This window comes from Canis aureus, chromosome 35 (genome assembly GCF_053574225.1).
Source record: "Canis aureus isolate CA01 chromosome 35, VMU_Caureus_v.1.0, whole genome shotgun sequence".
NCBI lineage: Eukaryota > Metazoa > Chordata > Mammalia > Carnivora > Canidae > Canis > Canis aureus.
The window spans coordinates 15621923-15641905 of record NC_135645.1 but is presented as its reverse complement, the minus strand read 5'-3'; the positions used below and the strand labels follow the sequence as shown (position 1 = coordinate 15641905).

Here is a 19983-nt window from a genome sequence, read left to right as displayed (position 1 = left end):
TCAGTAGGGGTAGCTCATAAACCCCAATGAAATTCAAAGACTTATTCACCAAGTAAACTTTCTCAGGACTGTGTGGACAGATTCTCAACATTCAATCTCTCTGGCAGTCAAGGAAAACTGTTGTCTCTCTGTCTCTCCTCTCCCCCCACCAAAGAAGGCTCTGCACTCTAAACTTTGGAGACAGTGCTACCTCACTTGGTCTGTTCTATCTGCCAATCTGCAAACAAGTATCCTTTGAATGGGGAGCAACCAATATGAACTGGAGTCTGTACATCATAGTGGGAGCCATTCTCTACTTTGGGGGCCCCTAAATCATACTGATTTCTTTGAGCAACATTTCTCTGTGACTGATGGTTTTGCTGATTGGAGCCTTTGGCAAAAGGCATTTTTGAAACCGTGAAAGACTATCTTGTTAGCTTGCAAGTGGAGTAAAAATTTAGGCCCTTCTTATGACTCCCAATTGATCTTGAATCCTCTTATTAGAAGTTTGTAAAAATATACACTATACTGATTTCTGGTTTTCCAGAAAACATTGCTTTTTTGGGCAGAACATTCTAGTACACATTTTTTTTTTCAAAGCGACATTAACACAATCATTCCATTTAAATAAAGCTCCCAACTCCAGTCTCCTCTGGTAGAAATAAAAGTTTACGTGTCAGAATAAATTGAGAAAGATGCAGAAATGGGCACTGAGAATAGGCAAACATTTCATCTTATTCTATTTTTTAAAAAGCATTACTGAAGATAAATGATTAAATATGTTATAGAAATTACCATTTTAATTTAAATGCAGACTAGAGAACTTAGTATATGAAGAGAGAACTCTGGGGGCTTACAATCCTTAAAAACATCAGAATTTAAAGCTATTAGTTTTCATATTATCTTTTTGAGCCATGTATTAAGTTCCTAACTGAAAATCAAAATACATTAATAAAAAAACCCCCAAGATATGAAATCCCTTCACTTAGTGAATAAATACAGATGATGGAGCTGAGAATACACTAAGTTATTTCTCCAATTCTACATGAAATAGTGACAATGACCCAGATGAAGTTCGATTTTATTTTCAAACAGTAAAACTCACTTTTTTTGATGTACAGTTCTGTGATATTTTAACATGTATAAATTGTTTAACCATGACCACAGAGAGGATGCAGAGTAGTGCCAGTACCCCAAGGAGCTCCCTTGGACTGTCTCTTGTGTACTGACCCTCCTCACTCCTAAGCCCCAGCAAACATTCATATGTATATATGTATATATGTATGTATGTATGTATGTATTTATTTATTTATTTATTTATTTATTTATTTATTTATTTATTTATTTCAAAGGGGAAGGACATTTCCAGAATGTTGTATTAATGAAATCATATAGTATGTGAATTTTTGAGGTCTTTGACTCAGCATAACTCTCAGGAAATTCATCCAAGTTCTAGTGTGTATCAGCTTATTCCTATTGGTAAATAGGATTCCATACTTAGATTACCATGGTGTGTTTGTGCAGTCACTCATTGAAGGATATTTGTGGTGCTTTCAGTTCTGGGTGATCATTAGTAACGCTGCCATAAACATTTACCCACAGGTTTTCACATGAACATAAACTTTCCTTTATTGAATATATATACCTAGAAGTGGGATTGCCAGGTCATAGAGTATGTGTATGCCTAACTAGGAGAAAGTGCCAAACTCTTTACCAGAGGAGCTGGACCATTTGCACTCTTACCAGCAGTGTATGAGTGTTCCTGTGCTCAGCATCCTCATCAGTACTGGGTTTCATCAGTAGTTTCCATTTTAGTCAAGATAATAGGTGTAAATACTATCTCATGGTGGTTTTAATTTTCATTTCCCTAGTGACCAATGATGCAAAATATAGTCTCATATGCTTATTTGACATCTATATATCTTTTTTGGTAAAGTGCATCTTTAAATCTTTTGCTCATTTTAAAAATTGGGTTGTTTATTTTATTATTATTTTTTTAATTTCAAGAGTTCTTTGTATATTCTGATATAACCCTTTGTCTGGTATGTGATCTGCAAATGTTTTTTCCCAGTCTGTGGGTTGTCTTTATATTCTCTCTCTCTCTCTCCCCCTGTCCTTCTATTCTCTTAATAATGTCCTGTGTTGAACAAAAGTTTTTGCTTTTGATAAAATCCAATTTATCAGTTATTCTTTATGGATTGTGCATTTGGGATTGTATCTAAGAACTCTTTTGTAACCGAGGGTGAGGAAGATTTTCCCCTATAATATATGGAAGTGTTGAATTACTATATTGTACATCTGAAACTAATAGAACACTGTATGTTAACTATAGTGGAATTAAAATTTTAAAAAGAATTTTTTAAAAAGAGATTTTCCCGTGTTTTCCTCTGTTTATAGTTTCATCTTTTCATTTATATCTCTGATGCATTTTGAGTTAATTTCTGTTTATAGAGCAAAGTGTAGAAGAAGGTTAGTTGTTTGCATGTGAGTTTCTGGTGTTCTAGACCATTTGTTGAAAAGACTGACCTTTATCCATAGAATTGTCATTGTGCCTTTGTTGAAATTCAACCACTTCTTTATGGGTCTATTTCTGGATTTTCCCTTCTGTTTCAAAGTTCTGTGTATCTATCCTTCCACCAATACCAAACTCTACTATACTTCCGTAATACATCTTAAAATTCAATAGTGTGTTTCTTCATATGTTCTTTAAAAAAATCAGCTATTCGAATTCCTATACCTTTCCACATTCATTTTATGACCATCTTGTTGTTATCAACAAAACGAATCCTACTGAGATATTGATTGGGATTACATCTATAAATAATAATGGAGACAACTGACATTTTAATTGCTGAGTCTTCCAATCCATGAATGTATTTTTTGCCATTAATATCAGCAGCATTTAATAGTTTTCAGCATGCAGATCCTGCACCTATTTTGCTATATTTATTCCAAATATTTAATTTTGGAACAACCATAAATACTAATTTTTTAAAATCTCAATTTCCAACTGTTCATTGATAATATAAAAAACATAATTGAGTTTTGTTTATTGCTCTTCTAGCCCATGACCTTACTAAGCTCAGTTATTAGTTCTAGAAAATTTTTAAATGGATTCCTTGAGATCATCTGCATAGACAATATATCATCTACAAGTAAAAACTGTTTTATTTTATCCTGTCCAATCATTTGGGAAGAAAACAAAAGGAAAATGCCTTTTGTTTCATTTTCTAGACATATTGCATTTGTGAGAGTTCTAGTACAATATTAAATAAAAGTGGTAAGACTAAATATCCTTGTCTAGTTTCTGATGTCAGGGAGAAAACAGCCTTTCACCATTAAGTATGATGTTAGCTGTAGGTTTTTCATAAATGCCCTTTATCCGGTTGCTGATGTTCCCTTTTATTCCAAGTGTGCTGTGAGCTTTTATCACATGTTGGATGTAGAACTTTTGTCAAATGCTTTTTCTGAACTTATTGATATGATCATTTGTTCTTTGTCACTAAGTCTGTTAATGTGATTATATATATTAACTGATTTTAGACTGTGAAGCCAGGACTGGTGGAATGATCTGTCATTTCTAATTATTTGAGTTTCCCAAGATAAACCTCACATGGTTGTGATTTATTATTCTTTTTATACGTTGCTGGATTTTACTTGCTAATATTTTTTTATTTTTCTATGTTCAAGAGGAATATTGATCTGTAGTTTTCATTTTTCATGTTGTCTTTGTCTGGTTTTACTGTCAGAGTAATGCTAGCTCTGTAAAATGAGTTGGAAAATGTTCTCCTTTTCTAACTCAATGAGAAATTTGAAGAGTTGATGTTATTTCCTCCTTAGATATTTAGTAAAGTTCACCAGTGAAACCACCTGGGCTTGGAAATATTTTTTAATGCTGTTTAACTATAAAACAGGTTGTTGTTTTTTTTTAAACAGGTAAAGGATGACTCAAGTTATCACTGTTCTTTTCTTTCTAAGATTTTTTATTTATTTATTCATAAGAGACACACAGAGAAAGGCAGAGACACAGCAGAGGGAGAAGCAGGCTCTTTGCCAGGAGCCCAAATGAGGGACTCGATCCCTAGACCCAGGGATCACACCCTGAGCCAAAGGAAGAACCTCAACCACTGAGACACCCAGGTGTCCCAAGTTATCTCTGTCTTGAGTTTTGATACTTGGGTCTTTAAAAGATTAATCTCATCTAAATTGTAAATTATGTGCATAAAGTTATTCATAATATTTCTTATTGTTCTTTGAATGTCTATTGGGACGTTATTAATACTCCTTCTTTTATTCCTGATCATTTGTCATCATTTGGGTTGATCACTTGTGCCTTATTTTCTTGGTCAATTCTGTCAGAGGTTTATCAGTTTTGCTATTTGTGTTTTAAAGAATCAGATTTTGGTTACATTGATTTTTATGTTTTCAATTTCATTGACTTTGCTTTTCTATTTGTATTGAGTATATTTTGCTACTTTTTGTGTTTCTGTAGATAAATAAGCATAGCAATGTTGGGTTAATAGCCATTAATTAGGTTTATTCCTTTTCCTCAGGCAATCCCAGTGACTGCGGTGGTATGTAGAAGTAAAATAGGCAAGTGAAATGAACACCTCTGCTGTGAATATTTTAGGGAAAGAAATTTTTAAAATTTTGTAACTAAAAGCAAACTATGATGTTGAATATGAACATTAGCTTTATTCTACACTTTTATTAAGATTAATCAGTCAGCCTCACATTAATGAGTATTGACCATAGTTATTCTCAAATATTAATTACTGATTTGAGAACCTTCTTTTCTCAAATAAATTTTTAATGCTAGAACTTTCCCCCTAAGCCCTGCTTTAGCTATATCACATAAATTTGGGGTGCTTATATTTCCATTTTTATTCAGGTCAAAATAATTTCTAATTTACCTTGAGATTTTTCTCCTTGATGTATTAGATTATTTAGTAATGTTTCATTTAATTTTCTAATATCTAGGAGTTTTACAGATATGATTGTTACTGCTTCCTAGTTTAATTTTGTTATGGATCAGAGAACATACTTTCAATATTTAATTTTAATTTTTTAAAATTTAAAATTTTATGAGGTTTGCTTTATGACTTACAATATGGACTCTCTTGGTGAATGTTCTATCCATGCTTGAAAAGAATGTGTATTTTACTGCTGTGACCTGGACTGTTATATAAATGTCAATTAAATAAACTTGGTTAATTGTGTTATTCAAGTCTATACTTTTCACTTTTGTTTGCTTTTTCAGACTTTTCCTCCCTCTATGATAGACTTGCTGATATTGTCCTAAAGCTCCCTGAGGTTCAGCTTGTTTCTCTCTCTCTCTCTCTCTCTCTCTCTCTCTCATTGTTTAGAATGGATAATTTCTAATCCTCTATCTTCAGGTTCACTGACTTTATTGACTCCTTCCTTCCTCATCTATATTCTGTTATCAAGTTCCTTTGGTGATTTTTTAGATTTCCATGATATTTTTCTGTTCTAAAACTTCTGATTTTTTTAGTAGTTTCTATTTCTTTGATTCTATGTATCTATTCTTTTCAAAAGTGTTTTGCCTTACTTCTTGGAGCATGATTATAATGGCTGCTTCAGAGTCTTTTTCTGATAATTTCAATACTTGGGTCATCTTGTGGTTGGTATCTGTTGTTTGCCTTTTCCCTTAATAGTCGTTCAGATATTCCTACTTCTTTGTATACTGAGTAGTATGGTACTGTATCCTGAACATTTTGAATACTATATTATGAGACTCTGGATCCTATTTAAATCTTCTGTAGAACATAGATTTTTGTTTTAACAGGCAGTCAATACAAATTCTAACCCACTTTCTTTTTTTATTTTTTTTAAGATTTTATTTATGAGATAGAGAGAGAGAGAGAGAACAAGTGGGGGAGAGACGGAGGGAGGAGAAGCAGGCTCCCCACTGAGCAGGAAGCCTATTGTGGGGCTCAATTCCAGGACCGTGAGAACATGACCAGAGCTGACGGCAGATGCTTAACTGACTGAGCCACACAAGTGCCCCTTTGGGTCACTTTATATGCACTGTATCTACAGTGCCAACTTGGTTTTCAAAGAATTTACAGTGATAACTGGTTTGCCCAGCTTATGAGCCACTCCAAGTTCAGACTAAAACCTGAGCAATTGTCCTCACCATAGGTCAGTGTTCAAAACCTTTGCTGAGCTGATTCCATTTAGTTTCAGGCAGGCACAGCTCAGGAGTTAGTCCGGGACTTTAAATATATATTTAAATGGTCACTTTCTCCAGTCACTTCCTCTCCATTATCCCTTCCTCACTCTGGGTTCTGTCTTCCTGCTGTTATTATTAGAAAGACAGAAAGTTAGCCTCACCACACTAACCCCAGGGTGCTGATCTTTAGGTCTGCTTCTGTCACAGCAGTGAGGAGGGGAAAGGGCTCCATTTCTTCACTGGTATTCTGAAGGGTAGCAGAGCTAGGCAGTTCTTCAGGACTTGGCCTCATGGTGTTTCCATCACTATGCTAGAGGGGAGGTGAAGGGGCCTCACCTCTTTCTTGCCAGTCACTTGATGTAGGGTGGAGAGAATCCACAGGGCTCCTCTCCTCAGAGTGTGCCACCATGTGCTGGTGGGGAAAAAGAGCTTTTGGAAAACAAAAATTAAACAGGAAACTCATTTGCCAGATCACCCCTCCAGTCCTGAGATCCTTATCCAGTCTGCCTTCTTTAGTCCATCTCTCACTCAGTTGCTTAATGTATTTTCTTCTGGCCTGTTTTAGTTTTAAGTAGTGGAAGAGATGGGGTGGAGTGTGTTTACTCCATTGTGTCTAGAATCAGAAGTCCCTTTACAAAAAAAAATCTAAAATGTGGATAAGAGAGAAAGGAAAAAAGGAAACCTCCCTGATAGGACTACATATAAAAAAGAATAAATGATAGAATATTTCTGGAAAACTATAGTGCGAGGGTGAGGCATTTATTTTCCGCTCTGGATGTATCCTTCCATGTAACATATCAGGCTTCTCTCTCACCCCTGCTGACTGCTCCCTAAGGAATCAGGAGAGAGTTAAAATCATTGGTGAGTTGGGAGAAACATAGGACATGTACAGCTCAGCCATATCTATTTCCCCCTCCTCTCGCCCAGAGAGGGACTATGTTCTCAATTCCTCTAAGTCATATGATAAAATTAGTGGCAAAGGCCCTATCTTTATGGGGCAGGTGAGCAATGGTGCAGTACCCACTATGACTCATTTCACTAACTCTGGAATTCAGTATTGAGAAACCTGCTTACAGATATAAGCCACATTTCTCAATTTCAGCAAATCATATTGGATAGTTTGGTCTCTATATGATTAACTCATTCATCCTATTAGTTTAGTATCCTGGTGAGAAAAAGAGAGGGGTAAATTGCCTGACTTCTTAAAGATGTCAACATACAGTAATAAACAAAAGTTAATTAATTCACTGAAACACTACCCTTTCAATAACAGGGTATTCCAATTATTATATGACTATAGGGCATGTTCCCTAATACCTTGTTGTGAAAGAGCCTAATTCATTTTTTTATCCCCAGTCTTAGCACATTACCAAGTAGCATGAACACATAGTAAGTGCTTAGTAAATGTCTACCAAATAAACAAATAAATGATTCAGGAAATAAAAGAATTCCAATATGTGTAATGTTAGACATACCATTCATAAGAACAATCTTATTTTTTTAAGATTTTATTTATTTATTCATGAGAGACACACGGGGGGGTGGGGGGCAGAGACACAGGAAGAGGGAGAAGCAGGCTCCATAGGGAGCCTGATGTGGGACTCGATCCCGGGACTCCAGGATCACGCCTTGGGCCGAAGCAGGCGCTAAACCGCTGAGCCATCCAGGGATCCCCAAAAACAATCTTTTGTTTAATGGTGGTGATTCCATCTCAGATAGCTCCTGCTTCTTCAGTAGATGTAAGATATCTTGGAATATCTAGTATGTACTTTACCCCAATTAAAATAGTTGCCAATTCATTTAATCCACATAAGATTCCTTTGAGATATATACTATTATTATCCACATTTTACAAACAAGAAAAGTGCTAAGCATTGAGAATCAGTGACTTGGCAGTGATCAGAAAGCCAACAAATAACAAACCAGTGATTCAAACTGAGAGCTTGACTGCGAAGTCAGTACCTATTTCAAATATACCAGACAGTCTCTCAAGGTAGACCTTACATAGCTCTTGCCAATCCCTTGTTCATGTGTGGCCTAGTCCTAGGTTTATAGTCAATGTCTGCTTCCCTTCCATCCTCCAACATATGCACACGTGGAGACCTGGCCTGGCTACATCAACTACATCATCCCTCCCCTTGATTCCACCATGAGGGCTACACAAGCACAGCCAGCACCTTCGTCCACATACTATTAGTCCTCATCTCAAAAGACTGGCCTACCTTCCTCCCATCACCACCAGCCCTGCTGCAAGCCTATTAATAGGACTTTTAAAAGTCCTTTGTATCTTCAACTCTTCCCAATTAAGAATAGAACACAGTGAGCTGAGAGCAAATAGCCAGTTGGAAGGGAATGATAACATGTAGGGCTGATAAGCAATAAAGAAGTTATGGCACTTTGGGGCACCTGGGTGGCTCAGGAGATTAAACTCCTGCCTTCCACTCAGGTCATGATCTCTGGGTCCTAGGATGGAGCCTCACATCAGGGTTCCTGCTCAGTGGGGAAACTGCCTCTCTCTGTGTTCCTTTGCCCCCCTCCCCCTTGCTCTCTCTCAAATGAATAAATAAAAAAAATCTTAAAAAAAAAGAAGTTATGGCACTTTAGATACTTTAAATATAATGCCTTTCATTTTTTCAATACAATTTCTCTTGACTTAAATATCTGTATCCTAGAAATTGAAATTTTTTTTGTCATTACAGAAGCCATTTCTTTTCCTCTGCCTCTGTAAAAAAAAAAAAAAGAAAGAAAAGAAAAAGAAAAGAAAAATTAAAATGAAGCCATTAATAGAATTCCCAATCCTAATAATTTGGTTATTTCATATTTTAAAAATGTATAATCTAAATCAATTTGAAATATTTTCTATAGCAACTATGCAAAAAATAAAATAGGAAACAATCCAGAAACAAAATGGGTTTTAAATTATTTCATGTGGATCACAGACTCTGACATTTTAAAAAAAGATTTTATATATTTATTTGAAAGAGAGAGAGCACACAAGTGTGGGGAGGGGCAGAGAGAGAGGGACAAGCAGACTCTCCACAGAGCATGAAGCCCAGAGTCAGGCTCTACCACAGGACCCTGAGATCATGACCTGAGCTAAAGTCAGACACTTAATTAACTAACTGAGCCACCCAGGCACCCTGAGCTCTGACATTTTTAAAGGTATAAATGTTTTACCATTCAAGTGCCATGGTCTCTTATCATAGTGTATGTATGTTATCTGCTCCAATTGTTCTCAGACTTTGGTACATATAAGAATCATATCTGGGGAATGAGGCAAAGAATGATGTTAAAAATCCTGGTTCCTGAGGCCTAGCCTCAAGCACCTTTGAGGATGGAGCCCAGGTAAAAATACTTTCAAGGAGCTTTTCCAATGATTCTGATGCCCACAAAGTTGGAGAAACACTGCTATATATTTGACTTTCAGGACTGAAAGATACAAGAATAGTCTGCAGACACTAAAAAAAAATTCAGATAGTCTTGATAACATCTCTATTCCAACATTAAACACTCAATTCATATTGACCCTTCTGCTAATATCTTCATTAATTTTCCACTACTTAAATATGTCTTTGAAGAAAAGCCTAGTGTGAGTTCCCCAATATAAAAATGTGGTTTTTTTCCCCCACAAAATAGCAAATAGAAGTGCAATTAAGCCTCAAGGAAGAGTCTGGTCCTATCTGATAAAGATAAATGTACTACTCCATTTTTAAATTTTATTTATTTATTTATTTATTTATTTATTAATTTATTTACTCTGTGATTTACAACCTTTCTTGTCAATTTATTTTCTGGGTGTGTGGGTGTTTTTACATATGTATTTGAATACACAGGCATTTAATAAGATTGGCAGCTAGACAATTAAGTTTTTCTTACTATGTAGCCTCTTGGCATTTTACATATCATCCGCTAAACTTCAACCAGCAGGCAACAACAACAAAAAATTATGTTGAAATCACTGGAGAAATACTAAAATGTGTTGTGTGTATTTGCTTCAAAAACATCTTTAATAGCTCTGTTAATACTTGTCAATCACCATGTGTTCTTGATCTTCTTGGTTATTTAAACATAATTTCTAGTTCCTTGTTGAAGTCTTTTTCTAATACCTTTAGCATCTTCTACATAACTGCACATTTTTCATATTAAAATCAAAATTGCTTTCCATTTGATTTGTCTTCATCTTCCTTCAGTTGCTAAAGTTACTACTGCAATTCACAAAATATTCAAATCCCAAACTTTCCTGTCATTTGTTGAATCAAAACACTCACCTGAATGCTTTTGGGGTAATTTTATTGTATGTTTATTTCTGCAAGACAAACCATTTCAGAATGCCTAACAATAAATTACCACCTGTCTGAAGAAGTCTTGCTGTTTGAAGGGTTCTTCTAAGCTTAATTCCTTAAAGCAAAATGTAACCAGTTTATTTAACATTTTCTTCAGAAAGAAGAGCATACACAATGCAAAACTAACCTGCTTACAAGGTATATGTCATATTACTAACTCAAGACACATTACAATGAATTTTCTGAAAGCAATGGCAGTAATTCAAAACTGGAAAAGGAACTGAGGATATAAAGAGAATTAAACTTGAAGAAGGGAGACAGAGCACCAAGCTTCAGAATGATGCCTTTCAAAACATGCTTCCAAGCACAGTATTAAGTGCAATCAATCAGATTCAGGTCATAGGTTGAAGAACATGTGGAACTCACAGAGAAGGTCCAATCCTCAGCCCCATGGATGGTCATCACTACAGGGAGATGACATAAAAACTACAAATTTATTTTCAAATTCTGCTTAGTGTCAAGAAGCATAATCCTAGCTGCAAAAGCGGTCGAGTGATATCTATGCTCCAGTTGCATGAGAAGAACTCAAACTGAGGTGCTGTGATCAGGGCCATGCCTTTAATCCTGCACATGAGTTGTCTAGTCTCAGCAAGTTATCAGATACTAACCAGTGAATGGCAAGAAGGCTTACATGACATAGATGGTCCTGTCATTGACCGTGCTCCAAGGGTCCTGCCTCAAGTCCCCTACATAAAGGAGCCCACGGCCCCATTCATGAAGTGCCCAGGGAAAGAGACAAAAATTTTGCTTTCATTTCATGCCCTCAATTCTTCACTTTTAGTATATTCCATTCTAGTCAAACTACCTGAGTCCCTATCCTTAACAACAGTGGTCAGACATAAGGTACACATAGTTGTCACAAATGCATCATGCATGCAGTTGTCACAAATGCACCTGAATCTTCAACAGAAGGCCAAATAATTAAACAAAAGAAAATTACTGACACAGATGGGATCAGTTAAAATAATATAATTGTGGAAAAATGAATGACAGGGTACTTCTCAGAGGCTAGTAAAAGACCAACCACTGTTAGGCTCTCCTTTGCCAGGGCAGATTCTATTGGCCTGATTAACATTCCAGAAGGAAAAGAACTGCCATGTTCAATCCTAACAGGGCTTTGATAGTCTCCTTTGGATGGAGGGAAGCGAGCTGATGATAAATATATTTTGAAAAAGAAATGTATTGCTCATGATCTCTCTTTCGCATTCCAAACCCTAGTCAGAGAAAGGCTATGGCTTTGGGGGAAGCTCTATCACTTGTGTCCTATTGCTTCATCATACAAATCAACAGCAGTTCAGTTGTGAGTAGAACAGATGTGGGCCGAGACTATGAAGTCACCTGGACCAGCTGGTATAGATTTTTGCAAACGGATTTTTTCCGGGTTTCCATGCAAAGTCCTAAAATAGATAATTTTTAAAACTATTTAAATACCTCTCCTCTGGCAGAGAGGTCAAAGTTGCTGGCCTTTGATTTGTTGAATACCCTTCTCAGCTGAACTCTAATCTGTCCTGAAGGAAAACTGCAGTCATTATTTATACTTTACCTGTGATAGCTAAAGAAATATTTACTAACAAAGAATGTTACCTACTTCAGGTATAGATTTTCCTACGATTTTCCTGTCTACTTTCAATTTGCTGGGTAAGATTTTTCTGAGCCTCTAGTCATGATGGAAGATTTTGCTCAGTCACAGAGAGAAAAATTAGATTTAGCTATGCACATTCTATACTTTATCAGAGGAGCCATAGCGGAAGGTCTATTATTGTTCACAATATCCCCTTCTAGTAGCATCAACAGGACAATGTGAAGATTCCTTTTGTTTTTAAAAAATTGACACTCAGCCCTTCCTGCTAACTTATGTCAAGCAGCTAATGCCCCCATCTATTCCTTTTTCCTATTTATATTTATTCAAAAACAAGTATCATGACACCTCTTACATGTACTTAGAACCATCTCTTCCAAACTTCCACAAAAATATCTCCTCCCCATTGAATATGCTTCTTCCAGATAATATCTCCTGCATACCAGGATAGCCTTGTCACTTTGGGAACTTCAGAGGTACCTGAATTGGCATTTCTAAATAGGGATTATATTTCTCAAGGCGGTCACAAGATCTCTCACTGCACACACTCCAGTGTGATATTGACACTCCTCCCCAGGGCAGGTGGAGGTCCACACTTCTTCCCTTTGAGTATAGATGGTCCCTGACTATAGCAGAATTGACATTTTGTGCTTTCTGAGACTAGATCGTAAAACCTAGCTTCTATCTGGTCTCTAGGAAACTCACTCTTGGAACACAGCCACCATGCTGTGAATGGATTCTAGTCTATGAAGAGGCCTCATGTGAAAAGGAACTGAGTCCCCTGCCCACAGTATGACGGAGCAACCAGATGACAGTCAGTACTGTCTTGTCAATTATGTGGATGTCTCATCTTGAATGAAACCTTCCATCAAAAATAGGGCTGTCCCAGCCATGCTGCGTGGAATACAGATGAGCCTACCCTCCCAAATCCCAACCAAATTGCAGATCCATGGGCTAAATGAATAACTATTATTGTTTTAGGCTACTAAGCTTTCAGGTAGACTGTTAGGCAGCATTTACCCAGAACGAATAAAGCGGTATAGTAACTTGATATGTTTGCCTGTTTGTTTGTGCCTGTGCAAGTGTGTATGTATGCATGCACACCTGCACATTTTTTTAATTTTTTTAAAGATTTTATTTACTTATTTATTCATGAAAGACATAGAGAGAGAGAGAGGCAGAGACACAGGCAGAGGGAGAATCAGGCTCCTTGCAGGGATCCTGACGTGGGACTTGATCCTGGGTCTCCAGGATCACACCCTGGGCCAAAGGCGGCACTAAACCGCTGAGCCACCCAGGCTGCCCACACCTGCACATTTTAAAGCACAGTACTGAGACTGCTGAAAAGGAGAATACATTACTTCTTAATCACTGAATACAGCAGTTCTGAATCTACCTTTTTAAAATCAGCCAAATGCGGATCCCATGCCCCATCCCACTGAACTGATGAAAAAACTTCATGTTCAGTCCCTCTACGGCCCCTCTTCCTATTTGCCATGATCCGAGAGAGTTGTGTTCTGTGCCAAAGTACTACAAAAGCTGTAAGAGTGAAACAAAATGCTGTTTCTGTGAGTGGTACACTTAATTTTACATATACTGGAATTCTGTTCTTCACTGAACTGTTTACTCATTTACTTGACAGACATTTACTGAGAAGTTGTAATGTGCTTAGTATGCTTGGCACTATGCTAAGCACTGGGGATAAAAGATGAATTAGACTCCTTCACAATTAGATGCTAAGAACATGCCCTATGGTCATGTAATAACTGGGTTCTATATACAGAAATAACCTCTGTCTTACCACACAGAATCTCTTTAAGTATGGTGATTCCATACCTAAATATTCCACTGAGTCATGCTCAGAATATTGAGTGAGCCTGGAAGCTCCAACATTGGGGAGTCAGAGTTCCCAGAAACCTCATACAGTCTTCCCCTTTGAGCCCTTAACAACCTCTTCCCACACAAAGCAGTATTTCAAAAAAGTATCCTGTCTACCTGATAACAGATGCACATTTGTTGTATTTGCACTTCCCTTGATTCTCACTAAAGCCATAGGAGGTAGGTTAACTATTCTGATTTTTCATATGAGCAAATTGGGGCACCAAAAAAAAAAAAAAACCGAATTTGTTTGAGGTATGCAGTTATTAAGTGATAAAGCCAGGAACTGAACCCAGACACTGTCTGCAGAGGTATTCTCAAATACTGTGCAGAGGCTGTACTACTCTGTTGCCTTCTGAACCACCAAATTCATTATGTTCAACTTTCATGTTCAATTTTTGACTAATGTGGAAGGTGGAACCATAAGTCAGATCATGACTTTCTACATTCTTCATAAAACAAAATACCATGTATTTTCATGTAAGGGTTCCTTTGTAATTTTTCCTTTAATTTTATCCACTATTTTTACAAAAATATGTTATTTGTAAGCAAGTGGTAAAACAAAACAAAACAAAACAAATGGCAATCATTTACCCATATATATATATATATATATAGTGGAAAGCAGCTAACCAAACAGCATATTCTTACGGGCCATTACTGAATCTGGGTTAATGCCTTTGTGCATCTCTGTTCCTATATTTTTTCCTTTTGGGGTTTGCTATCTTGGCTAATGTTATCCCCTTAGAGAAGACCAAGAATTTGCAATGGCTTCTTCTCAACCGTGAATGAAAGCCAAGTATAAAGTACAAATGTGGAGTTCAATTGGCCCCAGCTTATTTCTTGCTACTCCCCACACATCTAAGCTACTTCATGTCTCCAACATATAACCCAATATTGCACATCTGTACCCTTCTTCATGATGTTGGACATCAGAATCATCTGTTTTCATGTCCTTCTTCAGTGCTGTCCACCATTTTTCTTTGGAGGGGATCCCCCCCTGAAACACTACATGGCCAGCATTCCACAAGCCTTTCTGCTGGTCAGATAAAAGTCCTCTCCCCTCCTTATTCTCTCTCTTGTGATTGTCTCTGTACCATCTCTGCCTTCATTCAGCACCTAACTTTCTAGCTCTCTTCTGTTCATGACACTTCGCTTGAACTGCCTATCCTTGGGCACAGGACTCATCCCTAAAGGCTGCAGCATTTCAGCCACGTTTCTGTTGGATCTGGTTACCCTTGTGCTCTGGCTCCATCCAGCCTCCAGGACTCCATCCAGTAAAGAAATTTCAACCTGTTTGACTGTGGGATTGGATAGATCTAGACCATATTCTTCCTCCAAGGCCTGACTCAAAATTTATCTGGTCTAAGAAGACATCTCCAATAATGCACCATACAATAATCTTCCCTTTAAAGGCATTCTATTAGTGCTTACTTAACACTACCACTCTTCAGAGCTCACCTGAATACTTTTGATATTATTCAGCAGTCACTATGTGAGTGCTTGACTTATTTTCTCTGAACAGTCTATAAATTATGTTTTATTTTTGTTTACTTTATCACTTTGAGATCAAATAGCTTCAGTTTAGGCACAGATATTCCATACATGCTTAATGAATGGAACAAAATAATTCCAGATCACAAAACACTGGAATTTAATAACCCTTTATATAGTAAGTCTTGGGGAAATATTCACAGGTAGGAAAGGAAATGGTGAGGAGGGTATTAAGATACAGGGAGGAGATTTTGGGTACAAAGACATTTTCTCCAAAATTCCAATACATCTGGGAAGTGCTTCAATTATCATGTTTTTAATATTATTGGCACATTAGGATATCTCCTATTATTCAGATGGATTTGAACAAAATAGCCACTATTCTATTACAATCATTGAATAAACTGCCTGTATGATAAAGTTTTCTTAGAAAATGCTAATAACTTATTAAAAAGATGTTGCATTAAACCATGACAACTTAGGACCAGATGAATGTCTGTTCAGCCCCATAAATCAAGAATAAAGGCCCAACTTGTATTAATTTCACAGGTTGTAACAATAAAGGGGCTTTGGCTTGCCAAGTTCTGGGGTAAAATTTTTCTCTAGAGACACTCAAATGGGGGAATAAACAAATATTAAATCTTTTTGCTCCACATGATGCCTCCAGAAATAAATTTAGTTCTCTTTGAAATAAAGATTGACATGAGTGGCTTATCCATATAAAGCACTTAGGGAGTTAATGTTTTATTTTGTTTTCTAAGAAAAACAAGAGGTGGGATGCCTGGGTGGCTCAGTGGTTGAGCATCTGCCTTTGGCTCAGGCCGTGATCTCGGGGTCATAGGATCAAGAGCACATCGGGCTCCCTATGGGGAGCCTGCTTCTCTCTTTGCCTGTGTCTCTGCCTCTCTCTCTGTGTTTCTCATGAATAAATAAAATCTTTAAAAAAAAAAAAGAATTCAATAAGCATAGCAATGTCAAAAGCTCTCTACTACAAAATAGCCACTAAGCTTTTTCAGAGAAATAACCTCAAGAAATCCTCAAAACCACCTATGGGGTGTTAACATCCTCTTTCTTCAGATGAGGAGACCAAAGATTAATGAGTTTCAATAAACAGCCAAAGTTACACAATAGCAAATGGCAAAACTTGGATTCAGTATTTAAGTTTTTTAAGTCTAGGCTCAGACAGATATTTCCCAACTACTTATTATATAATTACATAATACATTGAATTAGACACAGAACTTTGCTTCTTAATTTTAACCTTAAAATGAAACCAAATTTTAAATTAGGAAGAATGGAAGATCTTGAAAAGGGGTTATGGAATGACTGTTTTCTATCTTATTTATTAACTTTTATATATAAATTTTAGCCAGACATTTTTATTGAGTATCATAGACCAAATAGGAGCTTAGATACGAAATGCTGATTGAAATGTGGATTTTTTTCAGTTTTACAGTCTTTATAATTCTGCTTTCCTCCATGTGAAGAGACAAATATTCAGGGGATAGTTCTCATGATAGTTATTAAAAATGCCAGTCACTGTTTCATCACTCTTTGTGAATAGATCTATTGTCCTGCTCACCAGAAGGGCTACCATTGTAATGATCTAGCACTGTGTATTTTCACAGACATCCTAGAATCAAAATGGTAATTATAAGTAGAAAAGAAGTCAAGTTCACATTGGAAATCATTTGCAATAGAATTTCAGAATTTTGAAATCATTGAAAATTTTGTAACTCAAGTAAAAATTATTTTAATCTGTTTTGAGGTTTCCTCTTCACGTATGCTATTTAGATCCCTATTAAAATAGCTTTTCTTGGGCCTCTCACCAACTGCAGGATTGACTCTAAACCACAAGGTGGGGGAGAGGGGAGGGAAACAAGGGTGCCAATCAAAGACCTCCTCTAGCACTGAGTACAGGAGGGTAATAACCGCTGTCTGAGATAGTTCATCACAAAGGTTCCACAATGGGAGCAGTGCTGCAGTTCTTTACAGCTAACGGAATACAGCTCAGGAAATCTGCCCCAATCCAATCTTCCACGTACAACAGCTGCCCTCGTGTCTTGAGTTTGAAAAAAACCAAAGAACACTCCTTGACCACACAGTCCAGTGGTTTGAATCTACCAGTTTTGTTGTTTTTTATTTTGTCCTGAAAGAGGCCTTGTCAAATCAGAATGAAAAGAATGTTTTGAAGCGTGAGAAAATTCAAATTTCCTATTTAAAGCCTGGAGTTCATTAGCAGGGGTATACTCACTTATTTCAAGGGTCACTGGGTTACATAGAAGAGCCTGTCTCTCTGCTACCCAGGTCCCAAACCATTCACCTGAAAACAGTTTAGAAACACTCTTAAGTCTATTAGCTTTCTATGGGACCTCATTCATCTTTGCTGTGCTTTGTCTTATGATCCTGTCAAGTCAAGGGCCCTGCTTTGATTATGTGCTGTTATTCCTTTTTCTCTTGATCACTTTTCGGTTAAGTAATTGTCTCAGTTTAATTAGTTGTAATGATTAAAACTTTGTTTATATTACACTGCCATTCTATTTTGTCAATGGCACTTAGGTTAACGATTGTATTATTTACTGCCCAATACAGAAATTTTACCTAGAAGAAATAGTCTTTTTAACGGGACTTTTCTATTTATTGTACATGCGTTAAGGCTAAAATATAAGTTTTGGCAAATATGAGAAACTGCCTATTATTGACATTACAGAGTTAGACTGGAAACAAAGCGATTTTTATAACATTGTAATACGGGGAGGGAGAATGTAATGAGGATGGGTTTCAGAGACTAACAAGCCTGGGTTTGGATTCTGCATCAGGACTTACCAGCACATTTCTGAACGTAAGTGGTCTCATTTGTAAAAGAAAAACACTAATATCAACCCCCTGCAGACTGCTTGAAGATTATAGATGACGGGTATAAAGTACAGTCTTGAATCTAATGTTAGCTATTATTTGCTTTACCTTTGCCACTAACCAGCTATGCTACCTTGGGAGCACGGCTTCATTTCTTAAATAAGGATAGATAATTGCTAAATATCTATAAGGACTAGATAATTGCTACTTTTTCTGTTAAAACTCAGTTAATAAGTAAACCCGCTATTGGTTCTCTGGCATTCTCCATCAACCAGAGTTTTTTCATGTTAAAATTTTCCAGGTGAGTAAAGGTGGCATCAGTTGGAATCTGAACAGTAGCATGAGGACAAACAGACAAAAACGAAATGTCCAGCTAACACAGGGACATGAACCAGAGTAAAAACAATCACATTTAGAAGATAAAACCACAGGCGAGTGGTTAGATAATCTGTTTACAGAAGTTGTATTATGATTCCCTATCAGGTTTAACAAGTGTTCTTAGAAAAAAATCACTGGAAAAGTTTAATCAGCCTGCTTAATCTCAGCTTACTCAACTTGTAGCAATGACCATACCTGCCACCTACCTAGCTCTGCGCATTCCCATGAGAAAAAAAGGGAACTAAATACATTAAATGTGATCTTTATACTCGTTCAGTATTTCTGTTTACAATACATTTACGGTATCTGTTTATCTGCCTTGCAGGGAAACAATTTTTTTTAAACTACCCCTAAACTTTATCTCTCATCAATAGTAGTAAGTTCTATTTTTAATTTGTTTTTACTTTGATACAGCTGTACTATTTTTCTAATATATTTTGCAAAAACAACTTTATTAGCATAAACCATGTTTAATAATTCAAGCTATATAAAGACAGCAACATAGAATTTGAAACTTGAGAATATATACTTTCTTCTTTATAAATGCAGTGGCGGAGACACAGGCACCCTTTTCCCCTGTTCATGAGTGAGGGGTCAAGATAGATGAGCAAAAGAGTTTAGAAACTAAGTGCTCACACAGATCTTCTCTTATCTGAAGTCTGTAATCTACATTTGGAATAAATAAACTTTATGTAAAAATCAGCATTGTAGATGGGAGTGGGCATATGGCTAACCAGGCTGGAACTAACAGTTCCCCTATGATAGAAAAGCTCATCCTGAAACAACTTATGATGAGAAACAATAACAAAGCATTAATGGCAATGCTGTATCTACCTTCTTTTGAGCTTTTAATAATAGGTTCCATGACGCAGGACTTTTCATACATTATGTCTTGCCTGGCAGTACGTTTCTTACATTACATTGAGAAAATATATGCGTAAATATAGTTTAGATAACTTGAAATTTCATGTAATAGCTCGAAGCATTTATAATGCTCAATTAGCTCTATTAAAATTCTATACTCTCTAAACGATCAACCGCTCTTTAGACAACTAAAGGTATCAATGCATGACTGACTTTAGAAAGCTGCCCTGTTTTCAAACACTGAGTGTGACATTTTGCAGAATTTCTCATTCCAACCTAATATGCTCACCACATCACAAGACTTCTTCCAGGGCAGTTTTTACCAATTAACCCCAAGGCAGCCTTAAGGATCTTTGCCGCTGCTCTTGCCAATCATTCTATTCCCTTCCCAACTTTGCTCTTCAACAGTATGAAGCCCT

At 36.6% G+C, this 19983-nt stretch overlaps 1 long non-coding RNA gene across 5 annotated transcripts in view; it reads right to left on the bottom strand.

Moving 5' to 3' along the window:
* Positions 1-19983, bottom strand: part of LOC144305618 (uncharacterized) — a 97377-nt gene that overhangs the window by 14801 nt on the left and 62593 nt on the right. Inside the window, exons 7-8 of one of the 5 annotated variants that reach the window (XR_013372636.1) lie at positions 17721-17789; positions 5866-7002 (exon numbers count right to left, since the gene is read on the bottom strand). The exons of 2 other annotated variants lie outside the window; for them this stretch is intronic. This is a non-coding gene — a long non-coding RNA (uncharacterized LOC144305618). 2 more of the 5 variants (XR_013372635.1, XR_013372638.1) reach the window with 2 other exon arrangements.